The sequence below is a fragment of the Molossus molossus genome, unplaced genomic scaffold (genome assembly GCF_014108415.1).
Source record: "Molossus molossus isolate mMolMol1 unplaced genomic scaffold, mMolMol1.p scaffold_m16_p_8, whole genome shotgun sequence".
Lineage (NCBI taxonomy): Eukaryota > Metazoa > Chordata > Mammalia > Chiroptera > Molossidae > Molossus > Molossus molossus.
Window position 1 is genome coordinate 1303909 of NW_023425402.1, and position 18682 is coordinate 1322590.

Genomic DNA, 18682 nt, shown 5'->3' on the forward strand with positions numbered 1-18682 from the left:
TGTCCAATTTTCCCAACACCATTTATTAAAAAGGCTGTCTTTACACCACTGTATGCTCTTGCCCCCTTTGTCAAATATTAATTGAGCATAATGTCTTGGGTCCATTTCTGGGTCCTCTGTTCTGTTCCACTGGTCTATATGCCTGTTCTTGTGCCAGTACCAGGCTGTTTTGATTACAGTAGCTTTGTAGTATAACCTGATATCCAGTATTGTGATCCCACCTACTTTGTTCTTCTTTTTCAAGATTGCTGTGGCTATTTGGGGTCTTTTTTGGTTCCATATGAACTTTTGAAATATTTGTTCTAGTTCTGTGAAGTATGTCGTTGGTATTTTGATGGGGATTGCATTAAATCTATAGATTGCTTTGGGTAATATGGACATTTTAATGATGTTAATTCTTCCAATTCATGAACAATGTATGTACTTTCACTTTTTTATATCTTCCACTATTTCTTTTTCCAATGTTCTGTAGTTTTCTGCAAATAAGTCCTTTCCTTCTTTGGTTAAGTTTATTCCTAGGTATCATAATTTTTTTTTTTTTTTTTTGCTGTGATGGTAAATGGGACTGTTTTTTTAGTTTCTCTTTCTGTGAGTTCATCATTGGTGTATAAGAATGCCATTGATTTCTTGATGTTAATTTTGTATCCTGCTACTTTGCCAAATTCATTTATTAAGTCTAGTAGATTTTTGGTGGAGTCTTTAGGGTTTTCTGTGTATAATATCACATCATCTGCAAATAATGACAGTTTCACTTCCTCCTTTCCAATTTGGATCCCTTATTGTTTCTTCCTGTCTGATTGCTGTGGCTAAGACTTCCAGTACTATGTTAAATAAGAGTGGTGAAAGTGGGCATCCTTGTCTTGTTCCTTTCTTGAGGGAAATGCTTTTAGTTTTTGCCCATTGAGTATGATGTTGGCTGTAGGTCTTTCATATATGGCCTTTATTATGTCAAGATATGATCCCTCTATTCTCAGATTGCTGAGCATTATTATCAGAAATAGGTGCTAGATTTTGTAGAATGCTTGTTCAGCATCTATTATTATGATCATATGGTTTTTATCTTTCATTTTGTTTATGTGGTGTATCATATTTATTGATTTGCAAATATTGTACCAGCCTTGATATCCCTGGGATGAATCCCACTTGGTCATGGTGAATAATTTTATGATGTATTGCTGGATTCAATTTGCTAGTATTTTGTTCAGGATTTTGGCATCTATGTTCATCAGGGATATTGGCCAGTAGTTTTCTTTCTTTGTAGTGTCTTTTTCTGGTTTTGGAATTAGAATTATGCTGGCCTCATAAAACAAATTTGGAAGTCTTCCTTCTTCTTGAATTTTTTGAAATAGTTTGAGGAGAATGGGTGTTAGTTCTTCTTTGCATGTTCGGTAAAATTCCCCCATGAAGCCATCCAGCCCTGGGCTTTTGTTTGCTGGGAGAGTCTTGATTACCTCTTCAATTTCCTTAGTTGTTATTGGTCTTTTCAAATTGTTTATCTTTTTCCGGTCCAGTTTTGGGGGACTATGTGTTTCTAGAAATTTGTCCATTTTGCTTAGATTGTCAAATTTGTTGCCATATAATTGTTTATAGTATTTGTTCACGATCCCTTGTATTTCTGTGGTGTCAGTTGTGACTTCTCCTCTTTCATTATCTGATTCTGTATATTTGGGTTCTCTCTCTTTGTCTTTTGGTGAGTCTAGCTAAGGGTTCATCAATCTTGTTTATCTCTTTGAAAAACCAGCTCTTTGTTTCATTGATCCTTTGAATTGTCTTTTTTGTTGTTGTTGTTGTTGGTGGTGGTGGTTTTTTTTGTTTCTATGTCATTTATTTCTGCTCTGATCTTTACTATTTCCTTCCTTCTACTTGCTCTGGGGTTTTCTTTTTGTTTGCTTTCTAGTTCTTTAAGTTGTGAGGTCAGATAGTCTATTAGAAATTTGTCTTGTTTCTTGAGGTAGGCCTGTAATACCATGAACTTCCCTCTCAGAACTGCTTTCGCTGGATCCCACAGACTTTGCGTTGTTGTGTGTTCATTTTGATGGGTTTCCAGGAAATTTTTAATTTCTTCTTTGATCTCCTTGGTAACTCATTCATTGTTTAATAACATGCTGTTTATCCTCCATGTGTTCCAATATCTTTGCATGTTCTTGTTGCAATTGATTTCTAGTTTCATGCCATTGTGATCTGAGAAGATGCTTGCTATGATTTCAATCTTCTTGAACTTGTAGAGACTTCGTTTTTGTCCTAACATGTGGTCTATCTTTGAGAATATCCCACGTGCAGTTGAGAAGAATGTGAATTCTCTATTTTGGGGGTGTAATTCTCTGTAGATATCTATTAAATCCATTTGGTCTAGTGCTTCATTTAGAGTCTCTGTTTCCTTGCTAATTTTTTGTCTAGAGGATCTATCCAGTGATGTCAGTGGGGTGCTGAAGTCTCCTGCTATGATTGTATTGCTGTCAATTTCTCCTTTGAAGTCCTCCAGAAGATTTTTAATATATTTTGGTGCTACTATCATGGATGCATATATATTTATCAAGGTTATATCTTCCTGTTGGATAGATCCTTTCAATATTATGTAGTGGCCTCCTTTGTCTCTAGTTATGGCCTTCATTTTGAAATCTATTTTATCAGATATGAGTATTGCTACCCCAGCTTTTTTTCCTTTCTTTTTGCTTGAAAAAATTTTTTTCATCCCTTCACTTTCAACCTATGTGAGTCTTTTGTTGTGAGATGGGTCTCTTGTAAACAACATATATGTGAGTCATACTTTCTTATCCAGTCAGCTACTCTGTGTCTTTTTATTGGAGCATTCAAACCATTCACATTTAAGGTGATTATTGATATGTACTTATTTATTGCCATTTTTGTTTAGTGTGGTTATACTTGTCTTCCTGTTTCTTCCACTAATTACAGTAGTCCTTTTAACATTTCTTGCTGTGCTGGTTTGGTGCTAATGTATTCCCTTAGCCTTTTTTGTCTGGGAAGCTCTTTATTTAACCTTCTATTTTTAATGATAGCCTTGCTGGGTAGAGTAGTCTTGGATTCAGATCCTTGTTTTTCATGACCTTGATTACCTCATGCCATTCCCTTCTCGCCTGTAGTGTTCCTGTTGAGAAGTCAGATGATAGCCTTATGGGGGTTTCTTTGTAGGTAACCTGTTGCTTATCTCTTGCTGCCTTTAGGATTCTCTCTTTGTCTTTAATTTTTGGCATTTTAATTACTATGTGTCTTGGTGTGGGCCTTTTTGTGTTCTTCTTACTTGGGCCTCTCTGTGCTTCTTGAACTTGAATGCTTTCTTCCTTCACCAAATTAGGGAAGTTTTCTGTCACTATTTCTTTAAATATATTCTCTAACCCTTGCTCATTTTCTTCTTCTTCAGGGACACCTATGATGCAAATATTATTACATTTCCAGTTGTCCCACAGTTCTCTTAAGCTGTCTTCCTGTTTTTTAATTTTTTCCTTTTGGTTTTCTGATTGGTTGATTTTTTTCTACCCTGTCTTCTAATTCACTGATCTGGTCCTCAGCTTTCTCTACTCTGCTGTTTAGTCCTTCCAATGTGTTCTTTATTTCTGCTATGTCATTCTTCATTTCTTCTTGGTGGTTTTTAATTTCCAATTGGTTGATTTTCAATGTTTCTATATCTTTACTTATGGTGTTGATGTCCTTACACATGCTGTTGAGCTTTCTCAAGATCATGGCTCTGGATTCTAGCTCTGTTAACTTGCATTTCATTTATCTCATCTTTAGTAGAGGTCTCTTGTTCTTTCATTTGGTATTTGTTTCTTTGTTTCACCATCTTGGCTATCTCAGTGGGTTTTGGATCCTGCCAAATTTTCCGTGTGGGTGTTGGTGTTCTGTTGTTTGTGGCTCCCTCTACTGGGTTTGGATGAGCAAGGGAGGACCCACGTTAAACACCACTGTCAAGTCCTACTTTCCTGGGTAGAGTTGCAAGCCCAGGAATGGGCTCTAACTTTTTGCCTGGAGGTTGTTAGTTGTGGTTTCTTGAAGAGCCTTGGGTTCTCAGTTGAATGAAAAAATCCCTTAGGTGTTCAGTGTAAAGGGATTTCCTAAGGGTGGGGCAGATGCTGGTTGTTAATGGGCCTCAATTTGCATTTCAGTGGCCCATTGGGTGGGGTTAAATCTTCAAGGGAGGGGCCCTGGGAAGGAGTAAGTTGACCACTGTCCTGCGTGGCTGCAACTCAGCAAAAGCTCTGAGCACCCTCCTAATCTCGAGTGTCCCCACACAGTTCCAGTCCAGTCTGCCCTCCCTCTGCCAGAGCCCAAGTTGAGTGGCTGTGGCTATTTTAGCGCTTCTGTGCTGTGGAGCCACTTGGGAGTTTAAACCCAAGGGCACTGCTCACAGCTAAGACCACTGCTGTCTGTGGGCTCCCAAGCCCCCTCTCGTGCCTCCACAATCCTACCAGGATCGAGTCAGTGTCCCTGTTTATGTGGTCCTCACAAGCTGCATTTCTGTTGCTTTTTCCCGATAATTTGTCTTTATTTTAGTTGTAATTCCAGTTTGGTCCTGGGAGATGGTCTGTGTAGCTTCCATTCACTCTGCTGCCATTTTGGAATTCTTTATTTGTCTATTTTTAACTAGTTTTTATTTTGTTATGTTTGGCTTAAACAACAGCAATTTTTTTTTCTCACAGTTCCAGCAGTTAGAAGTCCAAGACTAAGGTGTTAGCAGGTTTGGTTTCTTTCTTCTTTTTAATATTTTTTTAGTATAATAGTGCTTCAGCCTTTGATTGTTTTCCTATCAGAAAGACTTCTTCACCACAAAGTCTTCCTTCACAAGTCTTTGGAAATTTTCTGTTGTGCAGAAGGGCTCCCCAACTCCTACCCCCTGAATCCTGCTCCTCCTCCCCTCCTCTTTCTCTCGCTCTCCCTCAGTCTCTGCCAGGCATTCATGGAACCTGCCGGCCTGAACAGAAAGAGAACAAGGCAGGAAGGGTAGTGGTAGTGACCAGCTACCATGTGACCACCTCTCCTGCTGCTTTTAAAATTCTCTCTTTGTCTTTAATTTTTGTCATTTAATTATGATGTATCTTGGCATGGGCCTCTTTGGACTCATCTTGCTTGTGACTCTCTGTGCTTCCTGAACTTGGGTGATTTTTTTTCTTCACCAAGTTAGGGAAGTTTTTTGTCACTATTTCTTCAAACAGGTTCTCTAACCCTTGTTCACTTTCTTCTTCTTCTGGTACTCCTATGATGTGAATACTGTTATGTTTCATATTGTCCCACAGCTCTCTTAAACTGTCCTCCTGTTTTTTCATTATTTTATTTATTTTTGGTTCTCTGATTGAGTGATTTTTTTTACCCCTGTCTTCTAATTTGCTGATATGATTCTCGACTTCCTCTAATCTGCTGTTTATTCCTTCCAGTGTATTCTTTATTTTTGCTATCCTTCTTCCTTTCCAATTGGTTGTTTTTCATTGTTTCTATATATTTTCTCATGCAGTTGAGCATCCTTATAATCATTACTCTGAATTGTATATCTGATAGCTTGCTTTTTTCCATTTTATTTAGTCCTTCTTCTGGAGAATTCTTTTATTCTTTCATTTGGGGCTTGTTTCCTTTTTTCACCATTTTGGCTGCCTGTATGGGTTTGTTTCTATGTATTAGATAGATCTGCCATGATTCCCAGTCTGGGTAGGGTGTCTTATGTCATAGGTGACCTGTGGGACCCAGTGGTGCAGTCTCCTTGATCACTTGATCAAGACCTGGATGCTCTAATGTCCCTGTGCATTTTGTGTGGGCCCTCCTGTTATAATGGAGTCTTGATTGCTATTGGCTCATTCATTCATAGGCTCTACACTCTGGCTAGCTGACAGTGATGCTCAACCCCCAACACAGTGAGCAGTCTGCTGTGCAGTTGCTTATCACATGAAGTGCAATTCACCTCATCAGGGTTGGCGCCTGCTAAAATCTCTCTGTGGACTTCCAGTCAAAATGGTGGCATAGGTAAATGTGATGCTTGCTTACTCCCACAACCATATCAAAATTACAACTAAACTACAGAAAAACCATCATTCAGAACCACCTGACATGGAGCTGAATGGAAGTCCCACAACTACAAAATTAAAGAAGCAGCCACACAGAGACTGGTAGGAGGGGCAGAGGTGCAACTGGGCTGGTCCCACACCCATGTGTGGCAGATAAATATCAGGATGAACACCTTGGCTGGGAAGGTCCTCCCTGAGGAGTGAGGGGTCCCTGTCCCACGCCAGGCACCCTGCTCAGGGTTCCAGTGGCAGGAAGAGAATCCCCATCACTTCTTTTTTTTTTTATTATTATTTTTTTTTAATCCTCACCCGAGGATATTTTCCATTTTTTGTACAGATAGAGTGGGAGGGAGAGAGAGGAAGGAGAGAGAGAGAGAAACATCGACGTGAAGGGACACATCGAGTGGCTGCCACCCGCACGACCAACCAGGGCCGGGGACAAACTGCAACCGAAGTACGTGCCCTTAGCGGGAACTGAACCCGGGTCTCTCCGGACCGCAGGCCGACGCTCTAACCGCTGAGCCAAACTGGCCAGGGCTCCCCATCACTTCTTGCTGTAAAAACCAGTGGGAACTGAGGCTGAGGGAGGCTGAGGCTTCTGGAGACCAAGGCAGCTCCTCTTAAAGGGCCCACGCACAGACTTACTCAGACCCATTCCCTTTGAGCTCCGGCACAGAGGAAAGACAGTTTGAAAGGCACCAGAGACATACAAGGAAGAACTGAGTTGCTTGGCATCAGGGCGAGGACTGGAGAGGCAACTTTCTCCTGGACAGACGTGCTGGTGGAGGCCATTGTTCTTTTGGTGAGCCCTTCCCCCACAGGGCAGGCAGAGGGCGGCCATATCTGGGACTCCAGCAACCTAGCTTATACTGTTTTCCCTGCCCTGGTAATTACCTGAGGTCCTGCCACACCTAAATTTCAGGCCCACCCAAGCTGTTTCCAGTGGCTTTACCATGGGATTGGCCTGTTTTGGCTCCTGCTTCAGATTTTCCTAAATTCTCTCAAACAAGCAGCATCTGGCCACAGCCAGCTCCATACCTCTTGCTAAGTGGCCACAGGCCTGGCACTAGAAGCAGCCAGCCATGGTTCACAGCTTGGCTTCACCTGGGTACCTCCAAGCCCAGGACAAGAAGCAGCCATACAGATGGCCAAGAAATACATGAGAAAATGCTCAATGTCACTAATCATCAGAGAGATACAAATTAAAACAATGATGAGATATTACCTCACACCTGCCAGAATGGCTGCCATCAACAAGTCATCAAACAACAAGTGCTGGCGAGGGTGTGGAGAAGAGGGGGCTCTAGTACACTGCTGGTGGCAATGCAGACTGGTGTAGCCACTGTGGAAAACAATATGGTATTTCCTCAAAAAATAAAAATTGAACTGCCATTTGACCCAGTTATCCTACTTCTAGAATATATCCTAAGAAGCCTGAAACACCAACCAGAAAGAATATATACACCTCTGTGTTCATAGCAGCACTATTTTCAATTACTAATATCTGGAAACAGCCCAAGTGTCCATCAATAGATGAGTGGATAAAAAAGCTGTGGTACATTTACACAATGGAATACTATGCAGATGTAAGAAGAAAAGGTCTCGTATCCTTTGAGACGACCTGGAGGGACCTGGAGAGTATTATGCTAACTAAAATAAGCCAGTCAGAGAAAGACAAGTATCACATGATCTCACTTATTTGTGGAATATATTGAACAAAATAAGCTGATGAACAAAATAGACCCAGAGACATAGAAGCAGGGTTCAGAATGATGAACCTCGGGAGGGGGACAGCAGGGAAGAAAGAGGTAAACCAAAGAACTTCTGTATATAAGCATAACCAATGGACATAGACAACAGTGTTGTGAGGGTGACGCAGGAACAGGAGGAGCATGTCAATGGGGGGAAAAGGGGAAACATCTGTAACAAAATTAATTAATTAGAAATAATAACAATAATAATAATAATAATTTATCTCTTTCCCTGGCCAGTTTGGCTCAGCAGTTAGAGCGTCGGCCCTAAGACCTAAAGGTAGTAAGGTTAGATTCCGGTCAGGGGCACGTACCTCAGTTGAAGTTTGGTACCCGGCCCTGGTTGGGGTTGTGCAGAAGGCAACCAATCAATGTGTCCCCTCACATTGATATTTCTTTCTCTCCCTCCCTCCTACTCTGTCTGAAGATAGATGGAAAAGTATCCTCAGATGAGGATTTAAAAAAAATGTATCTCTTTCCCTCAATTATTGATTTTTATTTGATCTGAAATTTTTTCTTCCAATTCACTTTTTTATTTCATATAAAAATATGTAAAAAATATTTTATGATGTAGAATTGTATATGTTGCAACATTAACTATATTCCTGAAGAAGAGAGAGCTTCCACTTTGACTAGACATTGATAAGATGAATCCCACACACCTACAATTTTCTACATCTGGGGGTTGATGGATTTATTGGCTCCACTGGCCATAGATGTCTGGTGCTTTATGTCATAAGACATGTTCTTGTCATGGATGACCTCTGACTCCACACTTCCCTATGTCAGGGGAGTTGTTTCAGTGGGTGATAGAGGTGTTGTTCCAAGACATTACTATACCGGGACACCTAGCAGTAACTTATGAACCCATATTCTAGTAAACCCAAACAATGTAAACCCAATTTAATTCCTTCTTAGGTAGGCCTCTCCCCAAGATGCCATGTGATGCAAGGGAAAGTGACAGAGGGAGTCTGTCAGCCATCTGGGACAATTGGGAAGAGACAGTGATCTTAACTGTGGTGAAAAGATATTACTATTGCAATTTTTACAAGAGTGTGACTATGTGGATACATTGCTGGGCCCTTTCAAGGGCCCTGGACAGCACAGTGCAGCTAAGGGTCTTCGTGGCTCGCCCTTCTCTGTGTACCCTACTATTACAATGAGATCGTCTCTGACCTTTTCTCCTGGCTAGGGTCCCCCTTCCTGCTGGCCTCACTCTCTACACATGCTGGGTCCTTGACTCTTCTCCATGCCTCAGTGAGTTTGGAATTGAAGTTCATAATTTTCTCTATTACAAGGAAGTGGCTAATTGTGTAGCCCTACCCTTTGTTGAAACAGGTGTGTCCAACCAAGTAGTGACAGCAAGCCAGCCACCCATACATATTGCATTCAAGGTGGATTCAACCCTTCATACACCCTCTACAGCCAGCACAGCCACACAGGTCATCCGCTGTGCTTCTCAGGGGCAGTTGTTCTTAGGGCCCAGAAGGAGGATCTCTATCAGCCTGGTGAACCACTGACAGCCTCAACACATTTCAAGCTGTTCCCCCATGCTGCTGGGTGGGCTCCTGGAGTGTCACCAAGAACTTATTGGTGTTGCTAGCCTAGGAGCTCTGCTGAGTTCTCCAGGTCTTCCAAGTCTCAAATCTTGAGTCCCTGCTCCCCCCAACCTCTTTTTCTCAGAATCAAATCACCGAACAGAGCATAGCACCTTTCTTGTAATCTCTTGAAAATTTCTTACACAAGTAGTTGCACATAATACACTGACTATTTTCTGTAGATCAAAGATAGATGGTGTTGCATGTCAGAGCAGAGGACAGATTTCATCGGAGTACACAATCGCAGAGCAGATTACTTAAGGTTCAATATTATGTATTCTGTTCTTTAAAATATAACAGGGCAGCCCTGGCCAGTTTGGCTCAGTGGTTAGAGCATCGGCCCGTGGACCAGTGAGTCACTGGTTTGATTCCAGTCAAGGGTACATACCTCAGTTGCAGTTCATCTGCAGCCCTGGTTGGGTTCTATCTCACTGATGTTTCTATCTCTCTCGCCCTCCCTCTCTAAAATCAATAAAGAAAACAAAGTCACACGGCATTTTTCACTGGCAGACTTTCTTCCATGGCTACTCTGCAGGCCCTGTCTCTACTGGGCTATATATACTCTCTTCCTCTAACACAGTTTATCCCCTCCTTCCTCCCTTCCCCCTCCCAAATCTAAACATGTTTGTGCTGATAACAGGATCTTCCGGTCAAGATGGCGGGTAAGTAAACGCGGTATCGCGTCCTCCCACAACCACATCAAAGTTACAACTAAACTACAGAACAACCATCATTCGAAACCGCCTGACATCAAGCTGAATGGAAGTCCTACAACTACGGAATTAAAGCAGCAGCCACCACATTGAGACCGGTAGGAGGGCGGAGGGGACGGGCTGGACCCACACCCACGTGTGGTGGATAAAAATCAGGAGGACACCTCGGCTGGGAAGGTCCTCCCTGAGGACTGAGGGGTCCCCGTCCCACACCAGATATCCAGTTCAGGGTTCCAGTGCCAGGAAGAGAATCCCCATCACTTCTGGCTGGAAAACCAGCGGGAACTGAGGCTCAGGGAGGCTGAGGCCGCTGGAGCCCAAGGCAGCTCCCTAAAGGGCCCGCGCACAGACTTATCGAACCCTCTCCCTCTAAGCTTGGAGGGGAGCCAGCTCGAGGGTCGCCAGAGACATACAGGGAAGAACTGAGCTGTTTGGCACTGGAGTGAGGGCTGGAGAGGGGGCTTTCTTCGGGGCAAACGTGCTGTCAGAGGCCTTTGTTTCTTTGGTGAGCCCTTCCCAGGGGTGGCAGACAGCTGCCATATCTGGGACTCCAGCAACCTGGCTCACACTGGTAGCCCTGCCCTGATGATTCCCTGAGGCCCCGCCCCACCCAACTTTCAGGCCCACCCAAGCTGTTGCCAGTTGCTTCACCATAGGATTGGCCTGTCTTGGATCCTGCTTCAGGTTTTCCTGAATTCTTTCAAACAAGCAGCATCTGGTCTCAGATAGCTCCATACCTCTCGTTAAGTAATACATAGAAACTAACACAGAGAGGCAGCCAAAATGAGGAGACAAAGAAACAGGTCCCAAATGAAAGAACAGAACAGAACCCCAAGAAAAGAACTGAGCGAAATGGAGATAAGCAACCTAGCAGATGCTGAGTTTAAAATACTGCTTATAAGGATGCTCAATGAACTTAGTGAGGGCCTCAAGAGCATAAAAAAGGACCAGTCAGAAATGATGCATGCACAGTCAGAAATGAAGGAGGCATTAACTGAAATAAAGAATAATTTACACAGATTCAATAGTAGAGTATGTAAATCCAAGAAGCAAACCATCAATTTGGAATATAAGGAAGCAAAAAACAATCAGAACAGCAAAAGAAAAAAGAATCCCCCCAAAATGAGGAGAGTGTAAGGAGCCTCTTGGACAACTTCAAGCATGCCAATATTCACATCTTGGGGGTGCCAGAAGGAGAAGAGAGAGAACAAGAAATTGAAAACCGGTTTGAAATAATAATGGCAGAAAACTTTCCTAACTTGGTGAAGGAAACAGACATACAAGTCCAGGAAGCACAGAGAGTCCCAAACAAGATGAACCCCAAGAGGCCCACACCAAGACACACCATCATCAAAATGCAAAAGATTCAAGACAAAGAGAGAATCTTAAAAGTAGCAAGAGAAAAGCAGTTAGTTACCTACAAGGGAGTTCCCATAAGGCTGTCAGCTGATTTCTCAAAAGAAACTTTGCAGGCCAGAAGGGAGTGGCAAGAAATATTCAGAGTGATGAAAAGTAAGAACCTACAACTAAGATTACTCTATCCTGCAAAGCTGTCATTTAGAATCGATGGCAATATAAAGAGTTTCCCAGACAAGAAAAAGCTAAAGGAGTTCATCACCACCAAACTGTTATTATGTGAAATGATGAAGGGTCTTTTTGAAGAAAAAGATAAAATATATGAACAAACAAAATGGCAATGAATACATATCTATCAACAATGGAATTTACAAACAAAATGAACAGGCAGAACAGAAACATTCTCGTAGATACAAAGAACATTTTGTTGGTTGCCAGACGGGAGGGAGGTTGGGGAATGGGTGAAAAAGGTGAAGGGATTAAGAAGTACAAATTCATTGCTAGACTGACAAACCTTAAAGGGAAAGGGGTTGGGGGGTTGGCGGGATGGGAAGAAATAAACCAAAGAACTTATATGCATAACCAATGGACACAGACAACCGTGTGGGAAAAGGCAGGAGGAGGGCGGGAGTGGGGAGGAATGGGTCAATGGGAGAAAAATGAGGAACATCTGTAACACATTCAACAATAAAGATAAATATGAAAAAGAAAAACAAAAAACAAAAAAGTGCAACCTCCAAAATCCATCTCCTCACATTCCAATCTAAACTCGGACTACCACAATTTGGAATTTTGCCAACCTGGTGGGTATAAAACAGTGACTTGTTTTCATTTGTTTTCCCTTGATTATGAGGGAGGTTGAAATTTTGTTTTTTACAGTTTTCTTTGTGAACTGCCTATACATGTATTTTGCATATTATTCAATTGGGGTGATTTATATTCTTTTTCTGATTGATTCGTAGTTTTTTTATATAAGTTGGATATTAAATCTTTTATAATTACATGTTAAAAAAATAAAAATAAACATGTTTGTGCTAACTTTCCACAGCCAGATATTTCTTGTGCTGAGGAATTACATTGCCATTTTTAAGACACCACTTATTAGTGAAATGTCCCAGTGTCCTGTTCTTCCTTCCTGTGGTGAAAAAAATGAAGCCATCCTGTCTTGGGAGACAATGCCACCTACTGTCCACTGAGGGACAGCTGCCAACACAAAGCTTGAGGACCCTCTCCATTGCCTGTTCTGGACATGGTGGCATGTAACTCAGGTGAGAATCATTTAGAAGGCCCATTGAATTGGAAGGTAGGACCTGCACAGGGCTATTGGCAAAGTGGCAGAGTGGAGATGGGAATCTGGCCGGTCTGCCTTGGAAGTCCACATAGCTCCATCTCTTTGCATTAGGAGGGGGTAGATTCCCTTCTATGGAGGGTCAGAGAGAAGAAAGAACCCAGGAGCTAGCAGAGAAGAGAATTTCAAGGAAGGGCCTACTGATAAACTAATGTTATAGAGTTGTCATTATGGGTGTGGGCTTAGAAAACACCAGTCAGATTTGAGTTTAGGAGTCTTGAAAGGGTAGCTCAGATGCCCAGCACTTGGTTACCCACTAGAGGGTATGCAAATATGGGAAGACATAGTCCCATCCCTTATGGACCTAAGCATGAGCCAAAGTCAGGGAAGTTGGCAAGACGCAGGGAACGTCTCTCCCCCACCTCGGTCCTCCAGCCATCCAGACATCGCGGTTCAGTTTTCGTCATTTGCATTTCCTTCGTGTGAGTGAGACTGAGCATCTTTTTGTGTTTTAGAGGTATTTTCTTTTCTATGAAGTGTCTGTTCGTTTCCTCTGACAACTTTTCTACTTGGTAGTTAATAATTTATTTGTAAGAGTTCCCTGTGCATTTGGGAAATTAATCCTTTCGTTTTGATGATAGTTGTAAATGTTTTCTTTTAACATTTTCATTTGGCCGGTTGTCTCCTGGCGTTGTGTTGTGGTGTTTCCCCATGCAGAGCTTTTCAATGTGGTCGAGTTTATCTGTCTTTCCTTTTATGACTTCTACACTTTTAAAAATATTTCTCTAATTGATTTTTTAGAGAGAGAGGAAGGGAGAGAGAAAGAGAGAGAGAAACATCCACATGAGAGAGAAACATCAATTGGCTGCCTCCGAACACAGACCGGGCATCAAACCTAAAATCTTGGTGCACCAAATGATGCTCCAACCAACAGAGCTACCTGGCCAGGGTTATGCTGAAATCATCTTAAGATAGTGTTAAATTAAATACAGTGGGCCTCTGCCTTCAAGTTGTTCAATAAGCCTTAAAATTGTAGTATGTAACCACATGGTCAGTACTTTAAGGTGGTACAAAGTGTGATTTCTTCATCTATCTGTCCAGAATTCAGTTATTGGTCCACTTACCCATCCATGTATCTGTAAGAACGAGGCGGTGCCGAGTAACCAGAAGTGCAGGTTTATTGAGGGAAAGACCTGCCGGGCTACCTCTAAGGAGAACATAGCAACCGGCTGGTCCAGACTAAGGATTTTTAAAATTAGGGCTGGGGTGGGTGGTCGTTCAGCTGAAGAGTCATGGTCGTCATTGATTGGTCGGGGCTGGGGTCTCCTGAGACTCGTTCTGGTCCAGCGACCTTTTGCAGTTTGGGGTGGGTTAGGGTGGTTCCGTCATTCCGTTCCGCCTGACTGGAGTGATGGGTTTTGGTTTCCTGGAATGAGAGGCTTGGGGCATCAATATGAAAGTAAAAGATTTAAGAGGCTTGGGGGCTAACAGTATCAAGCCTTTACTGAATTCTTTCCATGAAGGACACGGTGGGTGATGAGGCCCATGGCCAGGATGACATACGTGCAGAGCTGAATTCCGGCTCTCTGCTCGCCCCGCTGTGACATTGGCAGGTTACTTCTCTCTACGTTTTGTTTTTCATACTGTCTCATGATGATGACAGAGAGGTTGAGTATGGAGGGCCCGGACAGGACTGAAGCACGGGGACGAGGGAGTGTGGCTTAGAGAGGAAGTAAGGCCAGTCCAAAGCCTGGACCTGGGTTTCAGGGGGTGAAATCTGAATTCACTAGAGCGGTGGCAAAAGTAAAGGTGAATGGATGGAGCCAGTCCAGGAGCTGAAGAGCCCCTGGGTTGGATGGTCATCACCCAGGGTGATGGCAGGACATGGGGTAGGGACAAGCCTGTGGCCTCGCTCACAAGTCCTCAGTGAATCAGGGAAATGGGCCTGTAGGGAGCAGCAGGGAGGGGCCGGGTCCTCATGAATCAGGGAAATGGGCCTGTAGGGAGCAGCAGGGAGGGGCCGGGTCCTCATGACTCAGGGAAATGGGCCTGTGGAGAGCAGCAGGGAGGGGCCGGGTCCCCATGAATCAGGGAAATGGGTCTGTGGAGAGCAGCAGGGAGGGGCCGGGTCCCCATGAATCAGGGAAATGGGTCTGTGGAGAGCAGCAGGGAGGGGCCGGGTCCCCATGAATCAGGGAAATGGGTCTGTGGAGAGCAGCAGGGAGGGGCCGGGTCCTCATGACTCAGGGAAATGGGTCTGTGGAGAGCAGCAGGGAGGGGCCGGGTCCCCATGAATCAGGGAAATGGGCCTGTGGAGAGCAGCAGGGAGGGGCCGGGTCCCCATGAATCAGGGAAATGGGTCTGTGGAGAGCAGCAGGGAGGGGCCGGGTCCCCATGAATCAGGGAAATGGGTCTGTGGAGAGCAGCAGGGAGGGGCCGGGTCCCCATGAATCAGGGAAATGGGTCTGTAGGGAGCAGCAGGGAGGGGCCGGGTCCTCATGAATCAGGGAAATGGGTCTGTGGAGAGCAGCAGGGAGGGGCCGGGTCCTCATGAATCAGGGAAATGGGTCTGTGGAGAGCAGCAGGGAGGGGCCGGGTCCCCATGAATCAGGGAAATGGGTCTGTGGAGAGCAGCAGGGAGGGGCCGGGTCCCCATGAATCAGGGAAATGGGTCTGTGGAGAGCAGCAGGGAGGGGCCGGGTCCCCATGAATCAGGGAAATGGGTCTGTGGAGAGCAGCAGGGAGGGGCCGGGTCCCCATGAATCAGGGAAATGGGTCTGTGGAGAGCAGCAGGGAGGGGCCGGGTCCCCATGAATCAGGGAAATGGGTCTGTGGAGAGCAGCAGGGAGGGGCCGGGTCCCCATGAATCAGGGAAATGGGTCTGTGGAGAGCAGCAGGGAGGGGCCGGGTCCCCATGAATCAGGGAAATGGGTCTGTGGAGAGCAGCAGGGAGGGGCCGGGTCCCCATGAATCAGGGAAATGGGTCTGTGGAGAGCAGCAGGGAGGGGCCGGGTCCCCATGAATCAGGGAATGGGTCTGTAGGGAGCAGCAGGGAGGGCCGGGTCCTCATGATCAGGGAAATGGGTCTGTGGAGAGCAGCAGGGAGGGGCCGGGTCCTCATGAATCAGGGAAATGGGTCTGTGGAGAGCAGCAGGGAGGGGCCGGGTCCTCATGAATCAGGGAAATGGGTCTGTAGGGAGCAGCAGGGAGGGGCCGGGTCCCCATGAATCAGGGAAATGGGTCTGTGGAGAGCAGCAGGGAGGGGCCGGGTCCTCATGAATCAGGGAAATGGGTCTGTAGGGAGCAGCAGGGAGGGGCCGGGTCCCCATGAATCAGGGAAATGGGTCTGTAGGGAGCAGCAGGGAGGGGCCGGGTCCTCATGAATCAGGGAAATGGGTCTGTGGAGAGCAGCAGGGAGGGGCCGGGTCCCCATGAATCAGGGAAATGGGTCTGTGGAGAGCAGCAGGGAGGCGCTGGGTCCCCATGAATCAGGGAAATGGGTCTGTGGAGAGCAGCAGGGAGGGGCCGGGTCCCCATGAATCAGGGAAATGGGTCTGTGGAGAGCAGCAGGGAGGGGCCGGGTCCCCATGAATCAGGGAAATGGGTCTGTAGGGAGCAGCAGGGAGGGGCCGGGTCCTCATGAATCAGGGAAATGGGTCTGTGGAGAGCAGCAGGGAGGGGCCGGGTCCCCATGAATCAGGGAAATGGGTCTGTAGGGAGCAGCAGGGAGGGGCCGGGTCCCCATGAATCAGGGAAATGGGTCTGTAGGGAGCAGCAGGGAGGGGCCGGGTCCCCATGAATCAGGGAAATGGGTCTGTAGGGAGCAGCAGGGAGGGGCCGGGTCCCCATGAATCAGGGAAATGGGTCTGTAGGGAGCAGCAGGGAGGGGCCGGGTCCCCATGAATCAGGGAAATGGGTCTGTGGAGAGCAGCAGGGAGGGGCCGGGTCCCCATGAATCAGGGAAATGGGTCAGTGGAGAGCAGCAGGGAGGGGCCGGGTCCCCATGAATCAGGGAAATGGGTCTGTGGAGAGCAGCAGGGAGGGGCCGGGTCCCCATGAATCAGGGAAATGGGTCTGTGGAGAGCAGCAGGGAGGGGCCGGGTCCCCATGAATCAGGGAAATGGGTCTGTGGAGAGCAGCAGGGAGGGGCCGGGTCCCCATGAATCAGGGAAATGGGTCTGTAGGGAGCAGCAGGGAGGGGCCGGGTCCCCATGAATCAGGGAAATGGGTCTGTAGGGAGCAGCAGAGAGGGGCCGGGTCCCCATGAATCAGGGAAATGGGTCTGTGGAGAGCAGCAGGGAGGGGCCGGGTCCCCATGAATCAGGGAAATGGGTCTGTAGGGAGCAGCAGGGAGGGGCCGGGTCCCCATGAATCAGGGAAATGGGTCTGTGGAGAGCAGCAGGGAGGGGCCGGGTCCCCATGAATCAGGGAAATGGGTCTGTGGAGAGCAGCAGGGAGGCGCTGGGTCCCCATGAATCAGGGAAATGGGTCTGTAGGGAGCAGCAGAGAGGGGCCGGGTCCCCATGAATCAGGGAAATGGGTCTGTAGGGAGCAGCAGGGAGGGGCCGGGTCCCCATGAATCAGGGAAATGGGTCTGTGGAGAGCAGCAGGGAGGGGCCGGGTCCCCATGAATCAGGGAAATGGGTCTGTGGAGAGCAGCAGGGAGGGGCCGGGTCCCCATGAATCAGGGAAATGGGTCTGTGGAGAGCAGCAGGGAGGGGCCGGGTCCCCATGAATCAGGGAAATGGGTCTGTGGAGAGCAGCAGGGAGGGGCCGGGTCCCATGAATCAGGGAAATGGGTCTGTGGAGAGCAGCAGGGAGGGGCCGGGTCCCCATGAATCAGGGAAATGGGTCTATAGGGAACAGCAGGGAGGCACCAGGCACCAGAGCTCTGCAGCCAGGGCTTGTCATTGGCTCTGTGGAGATCATGCTCAGGACATAGTGCAAGGAGGTGAGCACAACACCCTAACCCCACCCTTGACCTGCAGTTTGAAGGGAGCATCTCATTGGAGAAGAAGGCCTGTGACTGCCGGGAAAGTAAGTCCTTAGTAGTAACCCCACAGTGGCCAGGTGGGGCTGAGGGAAGAGACGATGGAGTGAGGTCTGAACAAGAACCTCAAACCTTTCGAAGCCACAGCCCTTATTAATAGAGCCCGCGAGCTCCCCAGTGTCAGGACGCAAGGCCGTGGCTCGCTCTGTGACTCTGGGTCTGAGATGCCAGAGTGGGCCCTGGGAGATGGGCAGTCACGCTGTGAGCTGACTCAGTTTGCGTCATCGCATTGAAAGCACCAAGATTTCTCTCTTCCCCTGAGCAAACAAGCCACACCTTACACCAGCCAAAGTCCACCTCACCTTTCAGCTACCCCAGGTGGGTCACCCAGCCTTGGGGAGTTTCATTTTCCTGGTAACTCAGTGGTGTTTCCAGGAGAGGACGGGCCTCTTCGCTCTGCCACATGGGCGTATGTAACTGACACGGTTGGAAGAACAGTCACCCACTGGCCATCTGCAGAGCCGGAGCGGAGGGACTGACCTGCGGGTGTGGCAGGGACGCGAGGTGGGCTGCTAAGAAAGCTTTGCGCGAGGAGGGCTTGGCAAGAGGCTGGGCTGAGGAAATAGGAGCAAATGCAGTGGTTAAGGCAGTGATGATGGGGAGCTCTTCTTGGGTCATCTTTGGAGATAGTTTGAAAGAAAGGAAACAGTGCCTTCAAGCATGTTACAGGTCTCTGGTCTGCTCTAAGTCCTGTTCTCTTCCGTTGTGGGATCTGTAGAACCCTGGGGAGGACACTGGTTGAAATGACCCGCTGACAGACGCTGCTGGTGGTGGTGGAGCCTGGCAAAGCCTCCGCGCGGGGCCACTAGCCAGCACCCCAGTGTGGGAGAGGACACTCCACACTCCTGCCGAATTCTGTCCACTGAGGAAAAGTCAGAGAAGACTTTTGACCTTTGTTTGTGATGCCCTGGCTTCTGG